This window comes from Syngnathus acus, chromosome 12, assembly GCF_901709675.1.
Source record: "Syngnathus acus chromosome 12, fSynAcu1.2, whole genome shotgun sequence".
In the NCBI taxonomy this organism is placed as follows: domain Eukaryota; kingdom Metazoa; phylum Chordata; class Actinopteri; order Syngnathiformes; family Syngnathidae; genus Syngnathus; species Syngnathus acus.
The window spans coordinates 5,295,964-5,307,789 of NC_051097.1; the positions used below are offsets into that span (position 1 = coordinate 5,295,964).

General features: G+C 39.6%; 1 protein-coding gene across 1 annotated transcript in view; it reads right to left on the reverse strand.

Annotated features, from left to right (window-relative positions):
* Nucleotides 1–5,185, reverse strand: part of brinp1 (bone morphogenetic protein/retinoic acid inducible neural-specific 1) — an 84,816-nt gene extending 79,631 nt beyond the window's left edge. Inside the window, exon 1 of the mRNA XM_037265313.1 lies at nucleotides 4,809–5,185. The gene's annotated coding sequence lies outside the window, so the exon portion shown is untranslated. The remainder of the gene's footprint in view (nucleotides 1–4,808) is intronic.
* Nucleotides 5,186–11,826: the final 6,641 nt, after the last annotated feature.

Sequence of the window (11,826 nt, forward strand, 5' to 3'; positions counted from 1 at the left end):
TTTAAATTAAGAGACTTCAAAATATTTTTATAATCTTGCATTAAGTCATAAATTTTCCCAAACCGCATTTATAATTCATCGCATTGGGCGTTTGCTCCATCTCCAGCTTCAAGTTCTATAACTAAAATATTCAACGCCATTTCCTTTTTTCGCAGAAACCATGCTGACAGCTGACCTCACCCTCGCTCCTGTAAGTAAACCAACTTTTATGATTCACTTTTAAATTATGCAGATGGAAAGCATATTGCTCGTCTTCCTGAGGGTTGTGTCTGAGATGGAGTCTACCCCAGCTGACTAGGAGCAAGAGGCGGGGTACACCCTAGACATATTTCCAGCATAAACAAACATTCACGCTTACACCTATTGGCAATTTACAGTTTTTTAGAGTGTGTGAGGAAGGCTCAACTTGCACACAAGGCTGTAGATGAGTCCAATCTAGGCCCCAATGCACTACTTTTACAATGTTACCTTAGAACCTTCAAAACGTATCTTGTAACATTGTTTTTCTCAAAATAATCATTCACGTCTGAGCAGTTATTTGTCGCTATCGCTGAAGTTAATATGTGCAATATGTCCAAATATTGGGTCCCATTCTTGTCTTATTAGATTTGTCTCACATTATTCTTTTAATATTATTATATCATATCATATTATATTATATTCTTATTTTAATGGCAAGTTGTATTTGACGCTTGAGGCATATTTTTGGTTGAACTCCAAATAGTACCACTTTGAGAAGGTTTTTTTTATATTATAGCAAATTCCCACAATAATGCAACAATGTCGTTGCTTTCAGCTCTTTATTTTATTTGTTTTTATATAGGAAAATCAAATTTGAATGTTTTGGTCACCATGAGATTTATTTCACAAGTTTAATTATGGTAATCGCATTGTTATATCAGCAAGAATAAATCGACAATTTAATACTTATTTTTTAGATTTTCATAACATTCTTCACCCTGAGGCGAGTCTTGTTTGAATGCAATAAGGCCACAACCTTCGGGTTTGTTTGCAAGCGTTTTAATTTACATCCAAAATAATGAAAAATTATATCAGTAGATCCAAAAGAGTCGAGACGGGGTTGTCATGGTACTTATTCTTAAATAAGCAGATTTACACCTCATGATAAAGTACGAAATTAAGGTAGAGCTGTGTGCCAAGTGGGGTCGGTATTACCATAGCAACAAGCCAGGAAGTAACATGGGCTGACCACAAATGCGTATTAATTGCTATCAAATCAATGTTTCCGACAGGTTGGATGTGACAGGATGTGGTTAGTGAGCTCGAAAGATCTCATCCACATGTTGCTAATGGGAACTGCTGACATAAGTGACAGCTTTTATTATGGCAGATTTTTAACCACGGCCTCTCTCAACATGCGCCGAGTAATTGACAAACACGTGTTACGTGATCGGGGGTGCCCAGCTGCATTCAATTCTACGAAAAGTAAGTGATACTGCAATTCACGCTACAGACGATAGTCAGAGAGGTGACTTGGTTACGGACACTTCCTCTCTCGTCGCCTACAAACATCAGCGCCTCTTCAGGCTGACAATAAATCCTCTCCCGTTCCCATTTCTGTCTCCCAAGTGGTTGTTTTGGGCTCACCTGTGCACAAGCTGTGAGAGAGAATGATTTATCTGCGGCACACAAAAAGACGTTTTGGTTCTCCGCCTCTGGAAATGTCGTTTTAATTCAACCGTATAGTGTTTTTTACCTGGAAGGAGTTATGAGAGATAATGTGAAATGCAGAATTTAATACAGATACTTAAAGCTGCGAAGAATATGAAAATCAGAATCTTATCTTGAGGCGAAGCAGCATATCATCGCTGTAATTTATAGAATTCATTTCAAGCTCGCCCACAAATTAAAGAATTAAAATAACCACAAACCTCTCTGGAAACGTTTCATTAAAGGGAAAAAAATGATTAAAAGCCTCACAAAAGCAAGATTAATGGCATTATTTTTACATTCCTAATTAATTGGCAACTGAGTTGATCACTGAATCAGCCACATAATCAAGGCCAAATTACAATCTCTTTAGTCTTTCTGCATTTGAAATTGTATAGGCCAGAGCCAATTAATATGTAAAAAGATCCAGCTAAAACCCAAAATCTTGCAGTCGATACCAAGTGAACGCAGCAGCCCATTAGGCTTTGGCCAGATTTAGTTCAGCTGGATAACAATCCAGACCAGGAAGGTTTTACATTTTGCATTAATTGAATCAGCACAATCATTCATTTTGATTGGTTGGCTAGTTGTGCACAATTCAAAATGCATTGAGAAGAACAACAGCATTTGAATTGACGTCCAGTGTACAAGATCTTACGTAACAAAGTGCAACTATTCCGATTGCAAGTTCAGGATTAATTTAAGGCTTTGGAAGGGATCTGTAACAAATACAAATGCTGCTAAGAGAATGAACAAGAGTATAGTGGCAGAAAGTGAAAGATAGAGCTAGTGGGACCATACGTGAGTCTTCAGAGGAGCAATTGTGCAGTCGGGAAGCCTCAAAAATTTATAAAAATAAAACGTCTCTATTGTGATAATTTCCTGTGCCTGCCCGGGCTCCCAAAAGGCTCAGTCGGCACAGACTTCAGTTTTCAAACCGCCTTTTTACTTGAATGGTGCGCACAGCTGCAATTAAGTACCAGACTGAGAGTCTTTGTGGTTTAAAATTATTCATATGCAGGCAAAATTTTGAGTTCAAGTAAGTTCTTTACGCGTGAAATGTATATTAGTTCTATTTATCCTGATAGGCATAGATTCGTCACTGTTTTTTGTGCGTCTATTCATGATAGACATGCCTACAAAATCTCATGTTGCATAGTGAAAGTGAGTTCTTGGTAAAAGTGGTAAAAAAACTCTTAAAATAGAAAATTATTCTTTCTTTACACCAATCATGACCTTTGTTCTACTCACAACGAATATGCGACAGCCTTGCTATTCATTAAAAATGAAAATAGCTATTATTTTTTGTCAAAACAAAGCCGGAAGCCGCTCCCCCCCCCATCATTTTCAAAAGATAAAACAGATAAAAGATAAAACATTAGGCCGGGGTGTGAGTAATTCCAGTCTTAACTGGAGGTGACATGGCTTCAATGACTCAGCAGCTTTTTTTTTCTTTCAGTTGTTGCATGTCATTATGTGACCCAGATATTTTGTCTGATATTTTTCTCAGAAGATACAGGCAGCTTTATGGTCCAGTGCAACTGTAAACAATTAGATTTTTATCACTGTCCATCACCTGGAGAAAATATTAAGGTCAGAGCAGTTCAGTGCAAATATTTTCTTGTCATGTTTTATTTTGTGTTAAAATTGGTTCAAGAATTGGCATGTGCAGCAATTTTTGTGAGCAAGAGAAAATGAATTAAATTTAGGGGCTCTGGACACGGTGCCCCAAATTTCCAAAGAGATGTACTTAAATTTACTTGACAGAACATGGTCACATGCTAAAATCGCAGGATTTGAACATTTTTGCGATTATTGAAAAAGTTTTAATAATTAATTAGTTATGAATTTGTCAATTAATTTTGATACTTCTGATTGGAAGAAACTATTTTGGGTGAATTAAGGGCTTGTACTTCGAAGAACTCTGACAAAGTGTAAACATTTCATTACCATTTTGTGGTTTTGCCAGGATAAAGCAGGCACAAGGGATCGTTCAATGCTGCCAGCTTTAGTCATACTTAGTTTTAAGCCTGAATTCACACCCTTCTGCAAAATCACCACTGACCAGTGCTGACAACATGACTTGAAAGAAACCATCCACACTGGGTCATTTAAAAGCCAAAACGCAAATACAGCTTAACGCTAATGTTGGCATTTTCTGTGACACTGGGATCCTTGCGAACACGATTACGGCGGATTGCAAATGAAAAGGCCACCAAATCGAATGAGGCATTGCAACTATAAGGCAGCGGGGTTTTTTTATCTGGAGGGAGACCAAACTATAATCACAGAATGTATTTACTCTGCTGTAAATATAATGCCGTCTCATCACGATGGGAAAAAAACGGAGTGGGGTGGATGTGGGGCGGGCGGGTACTCGAGTCTGGAATCGCTCCAGGGACCCATTTTTCCCAACAGAAGCCGATTCTGTGGAGTTGATATCGGAGGATCATTAGCAGCCATCTCGCCTTGGGCCAGAAGCGTGACACCTTTAGTGGAAAAGAGCATGAGCTCCCCTCGCAGTGTGCTGGTGGAACAGCACAATCAATGTGAACTTTTAGGTCAAACAACTTTGTAGTGACATGCTAGGTTTTACTTCAGCAAGGGATTTCTAGTAATTTTAAAAAGAATGCCTGGAAAATGCATTTTTCTTTTATGGTTTTAGATTGATCCTATTGAAGTATTTCTTTGAATGGGAAAATCATCCTAACTTTAACCCTCACCCTGAACTCGGAGAGTGTGTATTGATCATAGACGTCCTTGGTCTGTTTTGGGTGCACAGTGAGACGTTTCGAAACTTGCTCACATGATTCTAAACACAAGAACATGCACACGCCACTGAGTACTAAGTAGACTCTCTTGCGCACACATGTATGTAAATAAACACATAAGCAACCAGCTTGGCTTTCAACCTATTTCTAACATGATATGCATGGTTTACAGGAAGCAAGCCTTTTTCCATATCCAATAACACAGATGCGACACACGTGTGCGGAATGAAAAATCTGTCCTGGAAACACAGATACACTCAAGTCATTTGCATACATTTATAAAAAAGAATCAGCGCTCACTGCACTCCACAATAACCATGCTGACCACGCACAGATGCATACAAAGAGCTCACACGGAGCACTCACCTAAATCAGATGCTCCCCTCCGAGTCTCGGCCCCCCTGTGTGACTTGCGCGGACAACAACTTCTGCTGGAGCATCCGGTGCTCTGTGACGGCGATGCTTCTGCTGCTGCTGATGCTGGATTGCGGCTAATTGGGCAATCCTGGCAATCCTTTTCATGCTCGGGGGGGGGGGGGGGAAATCCAGGGCTCGGTCGCTATAGTGCACACAGAATGACAAGAAGAAAAAAGTCCGTCAGGAAGGAGCTCTCTCAGTGTATGTGTGTGTGTGAGTGTGTTACTCGCTGGGTCTATATCGTTCCTGTGGCTTCCTGTCACACAGCGGCGGGCTTTGCGGTTGGAGAAGGTGTGTGTGCGTGTGATGTGGAGGGTGGGAGGGAGAGGAGGCTGGGATGCTCAGACTGGAGGCGAGAAAAAAGGGGGAGGTCCATGCAGACGGTAAAAGGGGTGGGGGTGGGGGGGGTGCGGACCGGATGAGGTAACCAAGGGGAGGGGTGGGTGCTTAGGGTGGATGAGGACAAGAACCTTTCGGTATATGGTTGGGAATGTTGTTTCAACAATTCAAGTTGAAAATAAAACAAAATATTAACCGCACATATATATAAGAGTACGTTTTAATTCCAAGTGATGAGCATATGGCTGATGGCAAATGAGTTGGAAAGAACATCTACATCTCTCTTCAGTGTTCTTTTTAGTCAAACAGCACCAACAGATTGCCTCAAATGCCAGTCAAACAAGATCCAAAATCAAAGGACAAGCAACCTAACTAGCATACAAAAAAAAAAAGCTGATAGTTCGTTACTCGCTCTCGATAGCAAGTTTAAAAGGATGGACTCAGATGCTGGACACCATTCGTACAATTTAATTGTCTGAAAACAATTCCCCTGGGTTGACCAATTTTCAGTCAAATTCCCAAACCGCCATTTATATTTTCACTCATCACTGACAGATGGATAGACTCAAATGCGTAACAGATGAAAAAAAGTTCCTTGTTCTCAAAAAGTTGGTGCAGGTCCATCTGAAAATTCCGTCAAAACATTTACTTTTCAAACTGTCCATCTGTGTCCATGCTACAATAGATGACACACATCTGGATTCCCTTCTTGCTTGCTGAAGTCCACATTAAACTACATTGTCTTATACATTTTAAATTCAAGTTAGTTTTTTTTGGTCCAACTCACGTTGTAAAGATCACTAATTAGAGATCCAGAAAGCAGAAGGTGTAAGATGTTGCAGAGGCGGGTAGGAGTCACACACTCCTGTGACACGCGTGGGCTGTGTGGAGCAGCAATGACAGCGAGAACATCTGAACATGACACGCTTTAACAAGCCACGCACTGAGTACCAAGTCAAGAGGGAGTGGAAATGAAAAGATAGTGGCTGCTGTCCTTGGTGCTGAAGACAACTTTTGAGTGCAGCTGAGTCCACAAGCCATAACATTAGGTACACCTGAATGAAGAGCTAAATTATTCTTCCTCGGCTCACATATCTTTGTGAAATCAATTCAGCCATGGGCCAATACGACATTGTGAAGTGCTATAATGCAGAATCTTACATTTCAAATCCAAAATGGCATCTCTAGTGAGTTTGTTAAGCACTGTAATGTCTCAGAGTTTGCAAAGGTTTACCTTGACAGAACATTTCTTTCAGCAATCAAATTAGCGTGGAGTTTCTTCTCGTCTTGACAGCAGTTAAAATAAAAATCAATGAGACGCTCGAATAACTGGAATTTGCAGCGTTAGATAAAGCTACCCATAACTGACATTGATTTCAAATTTTATCAACTCCAACCCTACCAGCAGATCAAAACACATTTCAAATACTGTCTGCCGTGAAGATTTCACAGCATTATGCTGAACGTGCAGAGATGTGAATTTCTCGTCAGTGATTTATGAGCAGAATATTTATCATTAATTAGATGCGTAATGGTATGCATGCAGCTAGCTCTTAAATCTAGTTTATTAGTCTTCTCCAAAAAAAAAAAAATAATCTTGCCTTGAATGTTAAGCTTGAGTGGTCAAAATGTATTTTTCATTAATCGATGCTACAAGTTCTCGTGAGGGTATTCATTAATTAATTCATAATTCACTGCCAACATTAATATTCATAATGTCATCCATATCTAGGTTTCAACATAAAATAGAATTATGGCGTATAAATATATGCTGATGTAAGTAGTATTTGTTTGACCAAGACAAATAAAGAATTTAAATAAGAATCTCGGGTCCCCACAAAAATTACTTAGATTGTTTATTTGTAATTTTTAAGGCTTTCTCGAGAGCATCAATGCTAATAAGGATCATTAATTTTCAGCTTCTTGCAGACATGTACTGCTATGTTTTGATTAATAAAATATAGGGCAATATTTCTGAGGTTTATAAGGTTGTGGAATTATTTAAAATATTGATTATATTTTCAACTTTTTTAATTAGAAGCCAGAGAATTGGTACACTGAAAAGTTTTGTTCTATTTATTATGCACATGCAACATAAAAATATATTGGCATGATTCTCATCTGAGCGGTGTTGTTGTTTGGTGGTAATTTTATTTCTCCAACCTAATGGATAAATTTATGGAATATGTGGACAAGGTTTATCGTCAATGTAGATTTGTCATTTTTATATAAAAGACTAAACAGTTTTGCATTTTTATTTCCTAATTACATTCCATTGCAGTTCTCTCGGGCAGCTGTCCGTTGTCCAACTCTTTTTATGCACCACGGACCGATTTCACATCAGAATATAATTTGACGGACCATTGAAACCGTGGCGCAGCGACAGAGATGACCGTCTCGCCAGCGGTTCTCCTGTGAAGAGTTCAGCTACTGTCTCACGGCGAATTGATTCTCGTGACTTGACAAAGTTAACAGGGAAAACTCCAGTAGGTAAAGCGCCACATGCTGCTTCACCAAGTCTAAAGATTTATTCTTTACCCAATCACATTTCAGCCTGCTCTGGTAAAGTTTCCTTCTATTTGCATTTCCAAACAAGCAAGCCCTTTGACGCCTATGTCTTCCTCCACAAAACTACACAGCTAGTTCACTTCTGACTTTTTTTTTCCAAACATTAAATAACTTCCAATAATTTCCATATAAATGCATTCTAAATGTAATTCTATTAAATGTAATAGACTTACAACAGGGCTGAGCAAGCCCGAGTAGTTTTCCATCACTTTTATATCCGGCACTCTGCGACCAAGCGTTACATTCCTGTGTTTATCCTCCACATTTAAACGGCCAATATTACTTTTAATGACGCCATCTTTAAGGTGACGGATGCAGTCATTTGTGCACGTCTTTCTTTGCAAAGCCGACCACCCGTTTCGGTTGACGGAGTTCTTGCGGTGTCAAAGGCAGGCGAACATTCCAAAACCTTTGATAAGTTGATGTTTTAAACTAAAAACTGGTGGTTGACTAAGTCTGTTTCAAACTAAATGTAGTTATAGCAACATTGATGTACAAGTAACCATTTAAAATGACAATATGCCTTTAGAATTATGTATCTAGAGGAAGGTGTTTTATAACATTTAAAGCATGTAGCTGTTTAAAATAACAATTGATTGATTGATGGACGGCGGCTCGGTGGCGCACTGGGTAGCACAGTTAGGAGGGTGCGGGTTCGATTCCACCTCCGGCCCTCCCTGTGTGGAGTTTGCATGTTCTCCCCGGGCCCGCGTGGGTTTTCTCCAGGCACTCCGGTTTCCTCCCGCATCCCAAAAACATGCTTGGTAGGCCGATTGGAGACTCCTAATTGTCCCTAGGTGTGAGTGCGAGTGCAAATGGTTGTTTGTCCCTGTGTGCCCTGCGATTGGCTGGCAACCGGTTCAGGGTGTCCCCCGCCTACTGCCGGATGACGGCTGGGATAGGCTCCAGCACTCCCGCGACCCCCGTGGGGACTAAGCGGTTCAGAAAATGGATGGATGGATGGATGGATGGATGGATGGATGGATGGATTGATCTTCAGATCCTTGTTAAAGTTAAAGTCCCAATGATCGTCACACACACATCTGGGTGTGGTGAAATTTGTCCTCTGCATTTAACCCATCCCCGTGTGATCTTAATCCATCCCCTGGGGGAGAGGGGAGCAGTGAGCAGCAGCGGTGCCGCACTCGGGAATCATTTGGTGATCTAACCCCCCAATTCCAACCCTTAATGCTGAGTGCCAAGCAGGGAGGCAATGGGTCCCATTTTTATAGTCTTTGGTATGACTCGGCCGGGGTTTGAACCCAAAACCTTCCAGTCTCAGGGCGGACACTCTACCACTATTCCACTGAGCTGGTGTGATGTAAAGTAAAATATGACGCAAAGCTCGACATAAGCGGTTCAGTCACTGTTCGCGACATAATTTATGTACGTTGCCCCACAAAGGTCAGCATTTACTTTTAAGCCATTTGTTGACTTGTATTGCATGTATTTATGTTCATCAAATTTTAAAGACAACATACTTATTGATATAAATATCTACAGCAGTCTAAGATTTTTAGCTATTTAAAAGTCTATTTTTTTTTCAAACCCTTCTATATAAACCTATCTATTAGAATACAGTTTTATTTTTTAGTCATTATTACTGTCATTTTACACTTTATTTTCGCCTCATATTTATTTTATAATGATACATTTAGTATTCTTTTCATTGCTCAAGCGAACTTTTAATTTAACAATCCCAAATCGTAAGACTAAAATAAGTTAATACTTTTCTGGTTTTCCCTCTCTCTGCTCATATACACTCAATGGTCCACTTGTGCGAGACTGGCAGAGGAAGCTGGCGAGTCCTGTGCAGCATTAAAGCCAATGAGGCTAAATGGACAAATGGTGTCATTACTGAGTCATTAGAGCTCGGAGACAGTGGTGAAACGTGACAATTTGACTTTGCTTATCACCCACGTCGAATATTCCAGGGATCCTGGCATTTCATATCAGTCCATTTCTCATGCATATCCATGTATTGCGCTCATTTGGAGCCAATATTCGATTATACTTCATCATCATTGGATTCGCATTAGAAGGAGTGGCGGCTATGACAACATTCGATATGATTGGGTTTTAATTTCTCCACTGAAAAGGGTTTTGGCGTGAAGAATTCAAAAGCATGTAGTTGAGGTTGGAAGGGTGTGTAAACATGTTCATGCCTCCAAGAGACAAACATCCATCATTGCAGCAGGCGCTATCAACACCTGTCAAAGTGTTTACGTGTATGTTGGCACTTGAAAAGGTTTTCCTGCAGCTCAGGATGGACTATAAGCGACAAGGGAAAGGGTGTCCAAAAATATATATTTTTTTTTTTATCTTTATTGCACTGTAATGGACCGGAACTGAATTTAGGAGCCCCATTTCCTCATATAGTGGCCCAGAAAATGAAGGATGAGATTTTACTCAACAAAAGTCAGCATGGTCAATTGTCTAAGGCTTTAGTGATGTGCAGTGCTGTACTTTTAGAATTATGGCCAAAAAGTCAAACCTTGGATTCAACAATAATGTATTTAGGAGATTTTAATGAGAGATCTAAAGTGGGACGATATCTGAGCACCTGCAAATGGCATTAAATCTGACTTTCGAGAGAGGTAAAGTAAATTTGCGGCATGTTTGAGGACACAAATGTTGAAATGACGTTGAGAAGCGACTATATTTCTAAATAATCCAAATTTAAATGAATTAACAGAAGATTGTACTCAAGTAAGCCACAAATAAGTATTTTTGTACTAATGGAAGTATTTTTGTACTAATTTAAAAACATTGCCTTTTGTCTGACTTTTTCTTCAAACTTTAGCCATAACTCATCTACAAAAATCCAGTTCCCAGCCAACTTTAGTAAGTAGCAACACTTCTCTGCCCAAAGCGGAAAACCACAACATTATTTGACCAATAACTTTCATACAAACTTTAGAGCACACCAAGAAACAAGTTTTTTTTTTTTTTGCCAGTCCATCATGGTTGCCAAGTGTTGTGTGCAAAGCACAGTCACATACATCAAATTCCCTCATCATTTCTAGTTAGGTGAATTAACGAGGCATAATACTAATTTACATAACACAAGATTCTAAATACAGCTTTTATGTATTAAATAACGTTAAATATGAACATATGATGTGGCAACAGGCGTTACGAAAAGTGATGTAGGAGCTTCACAATAAGTTTGGTCTCACGTTTCTTTTTTTTTGACACCCAGCCAGCTGGTCAGGCATCAACAGATTTAGAAGTTGAGCATTCTCTGACGTTGATAGTTTGCTTGCTCTTGTCCAAATCAATTGATGAGTCTTAAATATTGATTTGGTTTCTTTTTAAGTTGGATAAAATCCAAGAAAACCAAAACAAAATACAGCTCACTCCACTTTGCCTCATTGTATTCAAAGTGAAATCCATTGACAGAATTCGATAAATTGTTTGGCAGGCTACATCTTTAATGACACAGCTGCAATTTCATTTTTTTTACTATTTTTTTGCAACAAAGTGTTCCATCTTGCATCAATAGCTTCAAGACACGATTGATAGCCGTTTGCAAACACTTTTCAGAATTCTAAACCGTTAATAGATATTTTTCAAATAGGACAAACAAAAAGAAAAAAATGTATTTTTAAGCTTTTGGAGCAAGCACACGAGACCTCTTTCTTTGAAGAGACGTTCTTGATGTTTCCCTGAATTTGTGAGTTGGAGTGCTAATAAGCTAAATGACTACTGAATTAATTTGTATTATGTTCCCTTTGCAGGAATAGAACACGGTCGTGAACTGAGCGCCCCTGTACCCCACCCTACTGAGAACCACAGGTCTTCAGTACATTAGTAATTTAACAACTGGGACAAAGTGCCGTACAATTTCAGCGGCTGAATCAATCTGTAATGATCACACTTTTACCTTGAGGCGATTCTTCCTCCCAGCTGGCCACAGTAGCATAAAGCCCATCGCTAGATTGACAGGCCCTTAATGGCGGCTCTCCGAGGCCCAGGCCACGAAGGTGTCTCTACCCAGTGTTAATCCATGCTGTCTCAGGAAGCCCGTGACATTGTAACCGGACCTTTTCGCTGCCTC